An 18966-nucleotide genomic window follows, 5' to 3' on the forward strand; every position below is an offset into this window, starting at 1 on the left:
AAGTACAGCATAGAACACACAATAGGCAATCTACTATGTCACAAGGTAGATAATGTTCCCCTATTAGTTAAAAGCAACTCAACTACACCAAACAACAGCAAGGATATTGAAGACAGATTTTTCTCTCCCACATTTGGATGAAATTAATTTAAAAATAACCCAAAATATAAAACAAAATAGCTCCTATGATTGTCCTACTCCCTAGGGTTTCCAAGGAGCAAAATTGTTAAGAAAGCAGAAAGCCTCATTTTCACCCATGTAACAGCAGCTGGTGGATACGAACTGCTGACTTTGATGTTAACAGTTCAAGGTATAAGTTACTGTACCACAGAGCTCCCGTCTATTACATACATGATCTACTATATAATTAAATTTATTTTTAACTTATTTTATTGGAGGCTTTGCTGATTCTTTCCCTTTTCTTTCTGTCTTTTAAAATATTTTTTCTTTAAGGAAGTAATACATGCTATTAACAGATGACCCCTGAAAATGAAGACGAGGCAGTATTTCCTTGTAGGGTCACTACAAGTCAGAACTCTTGACTGATTAATCCGAGGCAGGTGCTTACTGAGTTTGTCCTCCCTTCCCCCATTGGTTCTCCCATGCTGTATCAATAGTAATGGGTAAATGGTTATCAATCCATCCTGTGGCATTGTCCTTCAAACACTCAGCAGCCAGCTGAGATGTCAGTTCTAAGCCTCCAGTCACTCCATGGGAACATGATGTCTCTGTCAATCCGCGTCTGTAAAGAGTTAAAGCCTGGGAGCCCTCCGGGGCAGTTCTACTCTGCTCTGTGGATTCTTTATGGTTTGGAATCCATCTGAAGAGTGAATTTCCTCTATTACTTATTTTCTAACTAAAGAGGTTATAGCTTTCCTGAAGGAAATTTAGTGCAGGCCATAGTATAATGATTAGTTTTTAAATAATGCTTTCCTTAGCAAAGCACTCTAACACATATGGATTCAATTGATGAATATTTGTAGTTGGTGGGTTATGAAATGTGCTTGATTTTAAGATAAATAGGAAGGCTTGATAGAGATCTCTCTCTTCTGTAAGCAGCCTGTGACCCTGCAGATGAGGATGCATTTTATATGTCATTGATCAAATGGAAGACAAGATATGTGACATGCTTGGCTTATAAACTATCATAATTCCTGAAAAATATAGTGATCATTCAGTTCTTTTGCTGTGTGCTTTTGTTGGTACCTTGTTTCAGAAAAGATAAGAAAATGCTCAGGGTGGAATATCAAAACAGGTTGTGGATATATATTAACGCTGCACAGGCCAAAACTGTAAATACACATTTGTCAGGAATCCAGGTTTGGTGCGTCGCCCCCCCTCCCCCCTCCAATAAATCCAAAGTATTCTCTGTTATTTCCCAGTAGCTATTATCAAGCATAACATTTAGACATCCTCCTTCTAGAGTGGGCAGTCTTACAGTTTTATTAGTCAACCATTTGCCAGATAATTTTCAAACCATTTTTACTGTGCTTTGGTTCGCTTAGTCTGAGACTATGTGTTAAATACAGGAGGAGAATGAAGGAAGGAATTGTTAGCTTGTATTTGGCAGAGAAGTGCTATGGCTGAATCAGATCACAAGCTATGGCTGGCAGGGTTTGGTAATCGTTTTTCCACTGTGCAAAGCCAGACAATTTTGGCCAAACAGCAGAACAGAATCTATATTGTGAAAATGGAAGGAAAAAAATGAGGGGAAAAAGTGATGGCAAATACAAAGCTAGAGAGTCTAGTAGCTCAGTGGGACTTTTGCACATGCGCTTTGCTGCACTGAGAAATGTAAGGACACCGGTTGCTGCTTGGTCTGCTGCCTTTCTGTCCCTTACAGTAATGGCCAGGTGCTTGCTGCCTACTACTTTATGAGAAGTGTCATGGGATTTGTTACTAAAGATTCTGACATGCATTGCTGCTACACAGGGCTACTTTTAGGAAGTGCCTTTCCAAACCTTTCGTCCTACTGTGTGCTTTTAAAAGTATTAAGTCTTTTCCAAGTATTGCTTAATTTAGTTCTCAAACCTAGGATGCTAAGGTTACCCGCCTTCTTCCCTCCCGCCCTTCCTTCCTTTATTTGTTTGTGCTGAAAGTCTTTCTTCAGCTGGGAGGGAAGAAGGCCCAGAGAAGAGAGGGCCTTGCTGGAGTCCCACAGGTTAGTGAGTCTGTCACTGGGAGCTCCATATCTACTATTGTTTGTCTAGTGCACTGATGTGAAGACTCAACCATCAAGTTCAGTAGAAAACCTACATTCCCTTCCATTGGCACTTGTTGGATCTTCTGGTTTGAGTTGATACAGAGACCATTCTGTCTCATAGTGGCCCCGGGTTTGCAGATCAGAACTGATCCACAGGCATTTCAAGACGGATGCCTCTCAGATGCACATGACCAGGCCTGTTTTCTGACTCACCTTTATGTGTGTTCACGTCACCAACACTTTAGCTAGTCCTTAGTGCTGACCATTTTCTAGACTCAGGGACTCATCCATAGGTCTTCAAGGAATGTGTTTGGTCGTTAATTTTTTGTTTCTTTGTTTGGGGGCTTTTTTAAAAGCTTTTGGTGGGGAGAGAGATGGGGCAAGAGATACATAAATTCCATCAGAAGTATTTAAAATAGCATGAATTTTACTTTTTTTCTGGTTCTTTCCTACTGTTGAACAACTCTATGAGTCTCTGAGTTTGTCAATATTATTAGGAATGGTTAATATTAGGCTTAATGTGAGATGAAATTGAAACTTTTGATTGCTTTATTTTTGTCTTATTAACTTTGTTAAATGTTTTGATAAAAAAATTTCAATATTGATTCACAATTAAGTAGGGTAGTTGTTGTATGATGTTAATTTGATTCTAAATCATAGTGACCCTATTGGAAGTTGGAGAACTGCCTCAGAGGTTTCTTATATTTATTTACAAATATTTTCTCCTGCCTAACTACTAGTAGGTTTGAACAGCTGACGGATTAGCAGCTGCGAGTACTTTTTCACATCTCCCACAACCACCGATTAAATAACACTTATGTAATGGCATTCACCAGATTTATTATTGAAATTGGCATTTTGCATGCAATCTTTACAATTTGTTACTGACAGAAATATTTCTTATGCTCAATATATGAAGGGACTTAAAAATTATTGGAAAAAGTCTATTACCTTTTATTTCCATTTACCATGCACTTTTTAAAGGATTCTCATTCATATAACAAAAGTCCATTTGAGAATTTTAAAATTTTCTTCACTCTATACGTAGAAATTTTCCTGGAACATTATTTGTGGTTACTGAGTAGTTGTTGAATTCATGCATGCATGGTTGGCTAAATAATGAAGTTACAGTCCTTAAGTTTATTCACAGATATTATTTCACTTTTCTCTGCTAATATTAAAAGGTATTGTTGATGAAGAAAGTCAGCAATCATATGGGAAACAATGGAAGCTGAGGCAAAACACACTTGCCAAGAATAATGCCCTTTGGAATCCCAAAGAAGGGAGACTCTCTCATCTCTTCCTACTTAGCTCTGTCATATCGTCTCCCGGTGTCTCCTGAGTTAGCAGGGAAAGAATACATGATTGGGCAGACTGTACGGCTTCAGCGGTATAACTTATACCTTATTAGGCACTCCTAGTTTGGCCCAGTCTCAACACAGTAACTGCAGTGTTTGGGGCACATATTTCTAAAGGCTTAAGGCAGGATTGAGAGCTGCTCAGGAAGCAGGAACCTAGCATCTCAGCATTGGGCAAGGCCTCTTACTGCCCTCTGGCACTTACCCTTTTCACAGGATCATTTCCAAGAGACCGTTTAGCCTCTGCTTGGACACTTCCTCTGCCACTTCCTCTTTGGCTTGGTGTGACCTGAGTGTGTTTTCCTGAGGTTGATTCAGTCTGTTGACACCTCACATAACAAGCCTAGATTTCCTGAGCCAGGGAATCCCTTCACTCATTGACCGGTGGCACGGTCATTTCCGGAGGCTACGCTATATCATTGGGCTATTTTGGTCAGTTATGTGGTATGGTTTCCAACCCCTTCTCTTTCTTATCACTGCCCTTGAGCTGATGCTAATTTGCCTGTAACTAATTGGAACACAACACTCAAACAGTACTGAATAATGATTCAATGATGATTTGAAGGAGTTTCCAGTGATTTGAGACAGAATTCTTAGAAAGAAGAGGTGCTCAGTGAACATTCATGAAGACATGATTACTTAACAGATTCATGTTCATAGTTCTTATGTTCTCACTACATCATGTGGTCACTCACATGGTTCACCTCCATAGAAATGCCTCCTTAATTCACTCTTTTCATTCATGTAAGCATCTTCAATAAGACATTCCATTACTCTGTACTGATTAATGCTCACTCCCCCATTCACAATCTCCTGAACCTTGTTAAGTTCAGTTTGTGTTAGAAATTCTAAAATGAATACACTATTTTAAAAGGTTCTTTAATTTTTTTAACAGAAGCTCCATAACCTACTCCCACCTCCCCACATGGTGAAACAGGGAAACAGAGCCGCAGGCAGACAGTGACACCAGGACACCAGGAAATTCCCGAGAAGGTCAGCCCCACTTTGACATGATATTTTCAGGAATCTGGACAACACATAACCACCATTTCTAAGCACTTGGGAATCTAGTATTTCATTTATTATTTGAAATTGCACAAAATTTGCAGTTAACAATTAAATCTCTTTGAATGCTAAAGGTATTAAATATTGATCATGGTGAACACGATTAACAATCACACACGAGTTATCAGTTTAGAAGCTGTCATACTTTCAGTCTGTGTTTTATGCTTAAATTCCACAGAGAAAAATATGTATTAAAATATCAAGAATTTTAGCAAAACTTTGTTGGTAGTGCTTCAATATTATCTTTTTTAAATATAGTATTTATGAATAAATCTTACAACTTAATCAATTAGAGACTGTGAAAGAGTTATACATTCCAAAATTTTCTTAAGGAAACGTTGTATGTATTTTTTTTAATTACAGGATTTTTTCAAAGTGCCATGATTAATGAGTTCATGTTAGAAAATCCATACTTTCTACCAATAAAACTAGTATATATTTCATTATTTTCCTTTAGACCCCGAGTATAGGGGACTAGTAACCTCGGCCATTAAAAGCAGCATATACATAAAAAGATGCGATAGGTAAGGGTCAAATATTTGACCCATTACTCATTTGTTTCTTAAAGGTTAGTTTGTGGTGCAGAGAGCTCATTCTTAATTCAGTGACAGTCTTGGCTATACCATATGTGACCATAAGAAGGATCATTACCTTTAACAGATGTGAATTCCTAATGAAATGAAAATAGGCAGTCAAGGGCAACAGAGTACTTCTTTTGCAATTTCTTATTGTCCCATAATAAGAGGCTGCCAGTAAGGGTTTCATTGGTCCCAGTATTTTTCTGAGGATTAAAGAATGTGAGTTTATTGCTCATTATTGTATGGTGCCTCTAGAGCACTGAATTAATCCCCAACCTGCCTAACTACACAGAGCTCTACAGCTACTTTTTTGTGTTAAATGTGGATATAAATATTTCTGTAGCTAGCTAACACCAGAAAGATTACATTTTTAGTTTTAAAGGGATAGGTTATTATATAACAAAAAATGAAAGATGTTTAGAGTGTGTTAAATACTGAAACATTATTGATATGATTACAAATACTGTTTTTCTTTAATACATGACAAACCTTATTATCTTTTGGGAAATTCAGGGACCAGCATTCTATTTTCATACAACTTGTACCTGCCCGATAACGTTATGTACATTTACACCACGTTGCAATGATTAAGTCAACCCTTATGCACAACAAGTCTTCATCACGGTCACCTGCATGTGCTGCAAATGCAAATTTGAATCTCTGAAAAAGCTCAAGCCTTTTCTTGCACAAACCCTCATAACTTTTTCTTAAACATCAAATGTCATTGAGTGTATTTTAAATGAGTGAGCAGACAGGGCAGAATAAAACTGCCCTTTGAAGGCTGTGAGTCGTTCAGCAGCAGGTTTTCACATCTGCCACATGTACAGCCACTGTGGGTTCCAAGGACGGCCCGATGGCTAGCAGCCCAGCTCTTGGACCACTGTGCCACCAAGGCTCCATTGTACTCGGCTAAGGTCAGATAAGAAAATAATTTCCCTCTTCTGAATTATCTACAAATTCTACTTAAAGATAAACTTAAGACTGGATCTAAAAAAAAACAGAAAAAAGGAGAAGAAGGAAAGAGTGGGTCTCCTCGGTGACCCAGAGGCTGCCTTTCCACTCTGTTTGGAGTAAATCCCTTTGAGTGAGATTGATTCTGTAGTTGGGAGCCTGTTCAATACATTTCTAAATAATGCCTCAGTACCTGGAATTTTAAAAATAATTAGTAAAATACTTTCAATTGTGGATTGTAACATTTGTTTTCCCCAGCAATTTTCTAAATGTTATATTTAAATTTAGGGTTCATTTTAATCTTTTCCAATTTGGAAATTCTTTAAGTTTGAGAAACAGCATTTCTCACACAAAAACCTCAGGGGGGTAAAAATCAAACTTTGAGGTGAGATATTGAAGGCTTCTATGGGAAAATAATGAATGATGAGAATATACAGTGAGAGCTATCATTGATAAGCTAGATGGATATTGGCAGAAAGCAGAGCTTACTACAAAGATGTGTTCTTGTATCTTATTGACTATGCCATGGTTTATTGGCTCTGTAGCTCCTAACAAGCTAGGATACCTTGGTGAATAATGGGCATCACAGAGCATGTCACTGTGTTCAGGTGTAGGATGCAGAATGGTGGAAAACCAGTGAAATAAGTAATGACACAGTGAGAGGAGAGAAATGAATGAACAGAAAAAAATATGTTTTGTTGAACTGTTGGCTGTGAAGCTGATTATCTGTTCTATACAATTTTAAAGTTGTCCATCAGTGTGGCATCATGTTCTCATACCTATTTAACCTAAACACTGTGCAAATAATACATGATCCAGGGCGTTATGATAAAGAACACTACATCGGGGCTGAAGAAGGCATATTAACAACCTGTGATTACAGAAAATGTAATTTCATTTGTTGAAGCTGAAGAGGACTTAAACACTTATTGATGAAGATCACAGACCACTGTAAGGGTTCAGCTCAAGTTTAGTGAGAACAAAAGTCCTCACAACTGGAGTCATGAACCGTCGTGACAAAAAGACGGTTCAAATATTTTATTGTCCTTGAATCTATAGTGAATGTTCATGGATGCAGGTATCAAAAGAGAACCAATGATTGAATTAGGCAAACCTGCTTCCAAAAGACCTCTTTAAGATTTTACAAAGCAAAGATGTCACTTTTAGATTTAAGGCATGTCTCACCCAAACCATGGAATTTTTACTTCCTTCATGTGCATGTCAAAATTGGATAATGAATAAGGAAATTAAAGAGGAATCGATGCATGTGAATTATGGTGTTGGTGAAGAATTATGATGTCAGTGAACAATATTGACTATAGCAGAAGTAATACATTTTTCTTAGAAGAAATACAGACAGAAACCTCCGTAGAAGCAAGAATGTAGACAATTTGTCTCATATTTTAGACATGTGAACATGAGTTATCCTACACACTTTGTTTTCTGAGTGTACACTGGAGAAGATAGCAACCCCTGTCAAATATATATATATATATATATATATATATATATATATATATATATATATATATATATATATATATATATTTCTCTTTTTCGGAATATATATATTTTTTCTTTTTATGAAACGGGTTTAACGTCTAGATATTTAATTGTCTCAGCAGAGTTCATTTGGTGAAAATGATTAAGTCACTGTCAAAGTCATTATAATTTTGACTAGTAAAAAGAAATTTTAAAACTAGCAGTGATTTTCCAAAACCATGTTGGGCTTATCCCTAAGCAAGGTGCCTGACTGTCCAATGGGTAAGGGTTCAGCTGCTAAATAAATGCTGAATAGTTTGGTCCAGTCAGCAGTTCCATGAGACACCAGACCTGGCAATCTGCCCCTGTAAAGATTAAGAAAGAAAGAAGATCAATCACTGCCATGGAATCCCGTTTGACTCTCAGGAAAAGCCTAACTCGCCTGTAGGGCTGTCCAGGGCGTAAATCTTCAGGAGACTGGACGGCCCTGAGTTTCTCCTGCAGAGCGACCGGTGGGTCCAGACTGCTGACTCTGTGGGGAACAGTGGGAGCTTATGGCCTGTGCTACTCCGGCTCCCTTCTCTAAGGATGGCCATTGAAGTAACCCTAGGGGCAGTTCGTTTCTGGCCCTGTTGTTGCTGTGCGTTTAGAATTGATTCAGCAGCAAACAGCAAAATGCATTATGTGGAAATATAAGAGGCACATTAAGCAAAAAAGAGAACCGAGCATTCAATATCACTAGAGACTGTAATTCTGTGGTGAAACTTTGCTGCTCTCAGAAAGGTCGGAAGTTTGAATTAATCCAGCAGCGCCCAAGGAACGCCCGTGTGAGCTATATCTGTAAGGTCACGGCCACTGACAACACTGGAAGTGCATTTGGATTCTGGAACACAGGGGGGTGCCCTGAGTCAGAATTGACTGACGAGCAAAGCACTTAACCATTGTGCCGTGAAGCAGCTTTTTATTATATTCTCACCATAAAGGTAATTCAAGGCTTACCTTCATGGCAGGTTGAGTAATTTGGGGGCACTAATGAATCCAAGCACTCAGAAAAATACACCTAAGTGAAATTCAAAATAGAATAAAAGCAATTTTTGGCATTGTTACCATTTTTATCAAGCTAAAAAAAGACTACCTTGAATCAATCTAGTAATGCCTTAATTATCTAGGGTTACCATAACAGAAATGTAATAAAATGAATGCTTTTTAACAGCACCAAAAATATTCTCACATAGCTTAGGAGGCTAGAAGTCCAAATTCAGAGTAAGCTGGCTCTAGGGGCCTCAGGGGTGTTCTTTTGTCCGGGGGAGGGTTTCTCTGTGGGTCTGTCCTCCCTTGAGCAATGCGTAGCTTACCCTCCGTCTTCCCTTGGACGAGGTACTAATGGCTCCAGCTGACCATGTCGTTTTTGACTCTTCTTTCTTGCTGGTAGTCAGGTTCCTATGGTTAGCCTTTTAGTATTTCTACAGAGATCAATTGAACATGTAACCTGGCTGTATATGTTGTATCCTGCCCCATTAGCACAGCTGCCTTCACTCCTGCCTCGTTAGTATCACAGGACAGAAAATTAAAACTCCGGATTTAGCCAAGTTGTCATCTATTTAGGGAGATTGTGGGGTGGTACAATTTAAGCCTTACAAGTTTCTTCTTTCATCCATTTACTTATTGACTCACCTTTCATCAAACATGTCCATTGTACTGGGGAATTCCAAACTCACTGCCATCAAGTCTCGGCCACCTCACGGTGATCCCACAGAACAGGAAGCGCTGCCGTGGGGGTTGCTGACACTGTGCCTCTGGATGGGAGGCGGAAGCCTCATCTTTTGCCCATTGTAATTGATACTAAGTTAGAAATCAAGATTTAAAGATATTTTGATACAGAGATTATTTGGACACAGCTTTACCCTTGATAAATTCGAATTCTAGTCAAGCAGGTGGTGGATTCTAGAGCAAGCCTGGACCATCTTCCCCTTTCTCTTATAGATTCCTAGAAATGTGAGCTAGTCTCAGGGATAATTCCTAGAGCAGAACATCGACCTTCAGTGTAAAGAAACACCTTGTCCAGTGCTCTTATCTGAAAGACTGAAAAAGCAGGGAGAGAGGGAGGGAAAGAAGGAAGAAAAGATGAGAGTGAACAGGGTATGAGCAAAAGTCGCTGACCACCCTGATCTTTACCAGGAACATGAGCCCCGAGCGAGGTTTGACCCATTATAAAAACCTGTGTCCAATGGCACGGACAATTCGTATAAAAATGGTCAGAGAGGGACCTAATTTTCTACATATGCATGAACCCAAAATACAATAAAACACGAGAGGGCTTCAAATAGCCCATGAAAAATGACATTCGAGAATAATGGATTTTTTTTCTCATTAAGCTTTTGAAGTCACATATTATATTAAATATAAATTTAAAAGACCATGAGAAATATCTATCTGAACATTTGGAAGATTTTGTATTGTAATAGAATAGTGAAAGAAGTTTTCATGATTTTATTTGTCAGAAAGAATATCCTTGGACAGGATGATAATGAGGGATTAGCACAGTGACAGGAAGGCTAGTCGTCGCAGTGGTGAACCAGGCAGATCAGGTTCATGGTTAGTTTGGAATTCTCCACAGACATAGTCCATGATTGATAACCTGCAGGAAAATGTGCTCTCAAGAAAGAGCTACTTGATTTTGCTGTCAAATCCAATACTGCAGATATCACTCCAGAGAAGAATTGTTCACAGCTCGCCTTCATCAGCAAAGGTGTGTTTGGAGGATGTAGGTCAAGCGACTTACTCTAATAGCAAGGCTCTGTGTGGAAGAAAGGGCAGGGAGCACTTTCTGCTTCTTGTTAGAATGCTATTGGTCAAGGTTCTATGCTAGAACGGATACCTTTGCATTGCCCTTTGACCTCACTGGCACTCCTTCTTAATCTTGGTGTTGTTTTTGTTGTTACTAAATTTGTCTTGCTTTTTCAAGCTCCTTAAATGTCATAGAACCGGAATTCTCTCCTGACTCGCTCTAACTCTCCTTTCCCTCCCCTCCCTCTTCTTCCTCCCCACCCCCTATTCCAGATGTCCTTCAAGATCTCTCCTCAAGCCACAGTGACTTACATGATTGCTTTAAATGACTTTAAAGCTCCACAATTCTCTCTCACCCTAACCTCTTTCCTCATCATTGCCATTGGCTAGTTGACATCTCAAATTAACATGTTGAAAGCAAAGCTTTAGAATCAATATCCAGTTATGACTCTTTCCCCTTAGCTTTCCCTATGTCTATAAATTATATCATGATATATACACTGTCAAGACCAAAAAAATAGGTGCTGTGTGGTGTGTCAATTTGCATCTATCCTTTGAAAGATTTTTAAAAAATTATCTCTAAAATTCTAAATTATCTCTAAATTATATTCTGAATATTTTTTCTTTTACCCTCTATATAGCTTTCACTCTAGTAATCCCTGTATTAAAATTAAAAATTAAAAAATCTTTTGTGATTTGAGATGGTTTACAGAACAAATTGTTTTTCCATTCAATAATTCATAAACATTTTGCTTCAAACTATTGTTTTCAATTCCCGCAGTGTAGCAGAACTCTTCCCACTTCTGTTGCATGTTTATTTTTCTTCATCCTTTTTCCTTATCAATTCATCACCCTCTGAATTTATCCTAGTGCAAATACTGGCCTTTCGATTTCCTATGGTTGATTGTTTTAAGGTGTTTTAACTCCATAGTATTATCTTACACTCTGTAAGCCAAAAACCAAATACAATCCCACTGCCATCAAGATGATTCTGAGTCATAGTGATAGGTCTGTCTATTGTTTGAGCATTGGGCAAGTTTACTTGTAGGCCTGGACAGCCAACAAGGGCAACAGTCTCTGGATTCAGCCAGTCTTTGCTACACAAGCTTTTATATTACATTTCTTACATGAGCTCCTAGCTAGTGTCTGCATGCCCTCCTGCCATCTTATTGCCCATTTTCTCCAGCAACAGAGAATGGTTTTTGTTTTGTTCTTTACTTCAAAAGAATTTTTTTGTCAGTATACATGGAAAACCTCCAACACACCATCCTCAACTTTAGTCAGTCTTTTCGTGGCTGCCTATTTTATTATTAATCCAGTGTGAGCTTGTCTGTCCCCACATATATCTCCTCCTTGTTTTTCATGCCCTACCCTGCACTCTGCCAAGCAAGCTCTTCCTTGGAATCCTTTGGCTTCCAGAAATTTGCACATAGCTTTTCGGGCCCATTCTGTTATTCAGGCCTATGTCAAAGTCCTACTGTAGTCCTCTTTCAGGGGTGTCTACTGATACCTGGCCGGAGCTGGCTTAACTCTCCCTCTCTGCCCCTTATGCTTTTACTCACACATCCGTCTTCCTGGGGCAGTATTTTCTCTAATGATAATATCTTTAATTTTCTTCACATACCACTCTGAATATCTTTTTAAATTGTTGTTGTTGTTTGGTTTCCTTTGTGTCAAAATGAAGTTCAGTTGACCTTATCTGATCTTAAAATTACTAAGTTCCCAGCATCTTGGAAAATAAAGATTTATTAAATTGGCAAAAAATTGAAAGAAAAAATTATCTCTACAAATCAGTTTCTCCTTCCATATTGGATGCTTTGGAGAGGTAACTCAAGATAGTGAAGTTACATGGAGGTGAAGACATGTTTTACTCATTTCTTTGATGCTGAATTCTGAGAGCAACATGTGAAATATGTGCATTTTTTAAAAAGTTGACAGTTTGTATTTTAGCAAATTCTCACTGTCTTATTTAAAGCTAGAACTTTTTACATGAATTCCTTTTTGCTTTTTAAAAGGCTACATGTCAAAATAGAATTTGATTTGCAGAATCTTAATGTTAGCACTTTTTAAAGTATGTAGCAGGAAGGAAAATCAATGAAAAATATATACTGTTCACTTACATAAAATGCATATTATAATTTAGAATTAGGGCTTAATGTACGAATAATCCTTTCATAGAAAAAATGAAAGGTAACATGAAATAGTGCTTTAACTGCAGATCCATTATGTCATTTTCAACTACTTACAAAGTAGTATGCCATCATTTGAAAATGTGTTTTCACTGCAGTTATATTAGAATGGAGAAAAAAAAGAGAAATATTCTCACCACCTAACTCTAGTATAAGGAGAAACGATGATATATAAAAGTGGAAAGGTTTTATAATTGCAAAAGTGGCATGAAACATTTTAAAAATCTGATGACTGAATCATATCTATCACCCTGGAAAGGAGCCCTGATGATTCTGTTAGGCAGGCACTGGCCTGCTCGCTACAATATTGATGGTAAATCCACCATTTGTTCTAGGGGAGAAAGATGCTATCTTTCTCTATCAGGATGCTATCAATCCTGTAAAGATTTACAATCTCCAGAAGCCTACTGGGTTCTCTATGACTCTGAACTGATTCCACGACAGGGGGTCCTGTGTTAGTCTGGGTTCTCTAGAGAAGCGAAAGGAGTAACCCTTTGGTGGATGTGTTCGTCTGGGTACGTTAGAGAAACAAATCACAGAAACTCATATGTATAAGAGAGAGTTTTATATGAAGGGCAAGTGCACATCAAGAAAACATACCAACCCAGTGTTGCCCAAGCCCATAAGTCCAACATTAGCCCATATGTTTGATACCAATGCACAACGTCTTCCTCCATCTCACAAAACACACACAATGATGCCAACTGCAGGAGGAAAGCCGAATAAGTAAATGTGTAAGCAGCTCAGCGTTATCAGGGGTCTCCGCAGAGCTGCTCCAGCACCCAGAGTTGCATCAGCGTAGGTCCATGCATCTTTTCCTCAGGGATGTCTTGCAGGAAGTGAGCTTTGCCAACTGAAGCAGGGAACTCGGTAAGGTAGCTGCACCCTGGTCTGACTATCAGAAAGTAAGAGACCCAAGAACTAGAGAGGCGACGCTCATAGAGCCATTTTTCTCTCTGCCCTTCAAGTAACCCCATATGTGTTTATCAACCAGGTTGGCACAATAAACTTTAAAAATTTCAGGTCATATATAAATGGATCTATATCAATAAATGGCTCACACAGTTGTAGAAATGGGTAAGTCCACTGCAGTTCAAGTTTGTGGGTCAAATATAAGATGGAAGCTTCACTTGACTCCTGTAGCTGCAGAGTGTGATGAACAGAAAACAGGGAATCACCCAAGATTGGCGGAATAAGTTCAATGTTAGGTGTCTGCTGATGGTGCCTGAGTTTGGTAGGTGATGCATTTGGAGGTCAATGAACCAGATGGAGAATCCAAATGCAGTGGTAGGAGTGAGCTGACTTCCACATGCTGAGAATTTATACTAAGAATAAGCCAGACCCTGGATGAAACCTCCCTCAACCTAGAAGTCTGTGACCAGATTAAGAAAAATGGATGCTACCCACTTGGCTGCTTTACAGAAGATCCCATCATGGAGTTGACCATACTGTGTTAGATCATATCTTGGGAGCAGTCCAGCCCATCCAAAGGTGACAAAAAAAAAAAAAAAACTAGCCATCACAGCATGATTCCTACTTTATTCACTTCCCAGCTTTCACATGCTTATGAGACCATTGAAAACACCATGGCTTGTGGTAGGCACACTTATTCCTCATGGTGACATCTTTGTGTTTTAATATTTTAAGGATGTCTTTTTTCAGTAAAACCTTCGGATGAAACATGCTCTTTGAATTCTTAATTGATGTTTCTAGGTACAGAAATTCAAGTAAAATGCAATCTTTATCAACTTTAATATTTCCCCATTTATTATTGTATTACTAATTGGTCCAGTGTGTACTTTGTGTGTTTGTTTTAATATTGATAACTAAACTATAATGAAGAGTCTAGTGTTTCATCGTTAAGTGTTTCAAGTCCTTTCAGCAAGCAGGGGCTTTCCATCTGTATATTAACCAGAACAAGCAAATACAAAAATAAATAAATAAATAAAACACTTTTGCGGTCCAGTCCATGTCGGTGCATAGTAACCCTACAGTGCACGGTATAAATGTTCCTGCGACTTTCCAAGACTGTAACGCTTTGAGGGAGTAGAAAGCGTGTCTTTCTCCAATGGAGAAGTGGTAGTTTTGAACTGTTGACTTTAGCAGTTCACAGCTCAGTGGGTAACCACTTCACCACCAGGGTTGTTAACGTATCTGTATCCACACTTAAAGCATGTTTTTCTCCATTTCGTACATCTTCTCAGATCATTTGCTCTGTGTGCAGACTGAATGAGTATGGTGAAAGGGTATCACCCTGACGTTCACGTTATTTCTTATTGTAAGTTTCATAGCATCCCCTTTTTCTATTTGAACGACTGCCTCTTGGTCCATGTATCGTTTCAGCATGGACACAAATAAGGTTCTATATTTCCCACTCTTTGCAGTACCATAATTTATTATGATCCATACCATCAATATCTTTCTGACATTATCTAATTGTCAATATTCATCTGACATTGCAACGATGTGTCCTACTAAGTGTCCTCTTCTGAATTTGACTTAAATTCCTAACAAGTTTCCTGTTGAAGAACAGTTGAAATAATTTTTAAATTATCCAGCCAAGTTTTCAGCTACCTGTGCTATGTATGATATTTTGAATAATTTAAATATTCTGTTCAGCAAGCTATATTTGGAATGGGCACAACTGTAGATTATTTCTAGTTGCCAGGCCAGTAGACTGTCTTGATATTTATGAGTGAAAACTTCCAATATTGTTGAACAATCTCAACATGAAAATATCTCAGTAAAGAAGACAGAAGAAGAAATGATGCATTTGAATTTTGGTATTGATGAAGAGTATTGGAAGTACCCTGGACTATGAACAAACCTGTCTTGGAAGAGGAATCATGAGAGTGCTCCTTAGAAGTGAGGGCCAGGAGCCTATTCTAGCAGATATTGGGCATAACATCAAGAGTGACTGATCCCCAGAGAAGAAAGTCATGCTTTGTAGTAATGGGGAAGCCAAAAAAGAGAAAGCTCCCCAATATGACGGACTGATGCAATGGCCGCAATCCTGGGCTCAATGTAATGCTTAGGAGGCTAGCACGGGAAGGCATGATGCTATGTTCTGTTGCAAACAAGATTGCTATGAGGCTGAACCAATTCATTGGCATCTGACAACAACCATTTCTAAAATAGTTTATGAAGTAATTATATGTTATGTGTTTACTCATGTTTATGGAGATTCTACATGTATAAGGAACTTGGATTCCCAAGAACCCACTGAGGGGAATTTTATTGCAACTTTTCCCCCAAACCTTTTTTTTTAATTGGGAGCTAATACAGATAGCATATCATTCCATAGTTCAGTCATACCAAGAAGTGTTGTGCAGTTGTTCTACATTCAGTTGCAGAACATTATCTTTCTTCTTGAACTCCTAGCTACCTTCTCTTTCCCTCACCACCCTCCCTCCCCCAGGGATGCGCATTCTACTTGCTGTCTCTGTAAGTTCATCAATCCTAGGTTCCATGTACAGACAAACATAAAACAAAATTTCCAGAGGGCTATCCCTAATGACAAAATACATCAGAGCTAAACCCCAATATTAAAAGAATGCAAAAACAAAACAGAGAGTGTTGAAAATCAGAGGCCCAATGTGTGTGGTGGGGTGGCGGGTGTGTGTGGGGGGACTAGACTGACAAGCTTTGAGCTGTTTAAATTAGGGTTATCATCGTGAGCTCCTCTAGTCATCTCTCCAATGTACTCGATTCGGTAACCAATTTATTCCCATCCCTCTGTTCTGTATAGCAGGCATGAGGCAGATATTTATTTCCTGTATAAATCTCACACCTGTGTCTTGCGCTCCAACTGTCATCCAGAGCCTTCTGCAAATAGGAATCTCACAATTTTGTCTCTGATTCTATTTCCTCCTTCGGCTTCATATTATATGATTTGCAGTCCTTTGGCCACTGATGTTGGAGTGCTTCTTCCATGTGAACTTAGTTGACATCTCAGATGACTGTTTATTTGCAAACAAGCCTTGAAAATATTGCTTCACTTCTTTAAAATTATGTGTTCTGGACATATTAATCAGTTTCTTTCTTTATGAAATAGAAGACTAGTTAATAAATGCATACCTACTTTGGGGGTGTTTTAAGCTTTAAATGAGATCATTCATGTAGTTTACTTAATGCCTGGTACATAGTAAACCCATAATAATGTTAGCTGTAATTTTACAGTATTATTATTTTTACACCAATCCCTTTTATCAAGTATTAGCAACTCCTCTTTCCTGTGACACAGACTGCAAAGATTATATTATAGTAGACTTTCTGTTAAATAACCCAAAGGAATTCTATTAGTTTGTGGTGAACTAGTTAGATGTCAAGAGCACTTGTTTACAGTGTAGATAAGATAGTGTTGCATTGAGTCAAGTCATTATAAAGAAATTTTCTTAATAAAAATTTGAGAAATGCTGATTTAAGCATGTATCAGTATATCAGGATGTTTGGAAGGTTTTTAAAAACTTTAAAAGGTGCTACATTCCATCTATCTGTAAGTTTTTAACTACTTGAAAGTATGAGCCTACTACTTGTATAATTAAAAAGTTAAAAATTTTACACACCATGACAATCTATGACAGACAAAGAGCGTGCAAGATTTCTTTCCAAGGTTGGAGAGTTATTCTGGAACGGACCGGCATTCTTTGAGGTCACAGATCGTTATAAAATGACTGAATATAAAGAGAACATTCTTATTATCAAGTAAGGGCTCTTTCTAGAATACAAGGAAATTTATGAACTTTTGAAAATTGAATTTTACCAGTATCACATTTATATAAAATATATACTGCCACTAAAGACTGAAGGAATGATATAATTGAGATGTGCCTTGTTTCTCATTTTTTGAAAGTAACATTTTCCTAGGCCTTTAAGTAATGCTCATTAAATAGTGTGGTTAAAGTAAATTAGTCTGTGTACAGAACAAAAATTGATTGTGTTTCCACTCATTGTTCATGGGAATGTCTTCAACGTTTGTCTAATGATTCTGTCTCTTGGAGAAAAAGGGAGCAGGACACAGTGATGTGAACATAAACACTGGTGCCAATTTGCTTTTAAACCTCTGGTCTGTGCTCAATAGCTATGCGATGCTGTAAAACTGCTCAGCCTCTCTTTGTATCAGTTATCTCATCTGAAAATGAAAATAATAGATACTGCTTCATAGAGTTGTTATCAAGGTATTTTCAAAATATTAAAAATCCTATCATGAGGCATAGATGGTATCAGGTAACAGGCATCAGAAGACCCAAAACAAATAAGCAAACAAACAAAAATAGATTGTTGAGAAAGATGGGGGCTGGAGCAGAGAACCACAACCCATCTGTAGACAATAGGACATCCCCTTACAAAAGGATAACAAGGAAGGGAGGAGTCAACTAGGGCACAGTATAGCACCAATGAAGCACACAATATTCCTCTGGTTCCTTGAGGCTTCTTCACTCCTCCACTACAATGACCCCAGTCCTGCCTTTCACAATGAGCTAGACAAGCATGGGCACAGGTACAGAGAAGAGACAAGCGCTCAGGACACATGGAATCAAGGAACAGGAATGGGAGTAGCAACAGCTGGAGGTAGAGTAAGGTGGAGAGAAGGAGGAGGAAGAGGATACTGATTGCAATGATTGACACATAACCTACCTACCCCCTTCCATGGGGATGAGCAACCAAGAGACAATGGTCACTGTAAGATATTAAAATAATAATAATTTATAGTTTATCAAGGGGTCAGAAGGGTGGGGTGGTGGGAAACACAAGGAGCTAGACCAAGGACTTGACAGAAAGTAAATGTTTAGAAAATAATCATGGCAACATATGTACAAATATACTTGACACAATAGATATATGGTTTGTTATAAGAGTTGTAAAAGCCACAATAAAATTATCTTTGAATACAATAATTGAAACTCTAATATAAACCCAACCCTACCTTACAAGTCTGGCTAGATCAGAGGATGTACACTGGTACAGATAAGAACTGAAAATATAGGGAGTCCAGGAACGATGAAGCCTTCAGGACCAGTGGTGAGAGTGGGAATAATGGGAGGGTGGAGGAAAGGTGGGGCAGAAAGGGGGAACAGATTACAGGGATCTACATATAACCTCCTCCCTGTCGGATCAACAACAGAAACATGGATGAAGGGAGATGTCTGACAGTGTAAGGCATGACAAAATAATAATAAATAACAAATTATCAAGGGTTCATGAGGGAGCGGGTGGGGGGGGGTAAAATGAGGAGCTGATACCAAGGGCTCAAGTAAAAAGCAAATGTTTTGAGAATGATGAGGGCACCAAATGTACAAATATGCTTGACACGATGGATGGATGGATGGATTGTGATAAGAGTTGTGTGAGTC

The 18966-nt window shown here is 38.4% G+C and overlaps 1 protein-coding gene across 2 annotated transcripts in view; it reads left to right on the forward strand.

The window, feature by feature from the left end:
• The window catches only part of PRR16 (proline rich 16), a 237955-nt gene that overhangs the window by 142775 nt on the left and 76214 nt on the right, over positions 1-18966 (forward strand). The window contains exon 2 of one of the 2 annotated variants that reach the window (XM_075541430.1): positions 4457-4554. The exons of the other annotated variant lie outside the window; for it this stretch is intronic. The gene's annotated coding sequence lies outside the window, so the exon portion shown is untranslated. The remainder of the gene's footprint in view (positions 1-4456; positions 4555-18966) is intronic. 2 annotated transcript variants of the gene reach the window in all.

The sequence above is a fragment of the Tenrec ecaudatus genome, chromosome 2, assembly GCF_050624435.1.
Source record: "Tenrec ecaudatus isolate mTenEca1 chromosome 2, mTenEca1.hap1, whole genome shotgun sequence".
Lineage (NCBI taxonomy): Eukaryota > Metazoa > Chordata > Mammalia > Afrosoricida > Tenrecidae > Tenrec > Tenrec ecaudatus.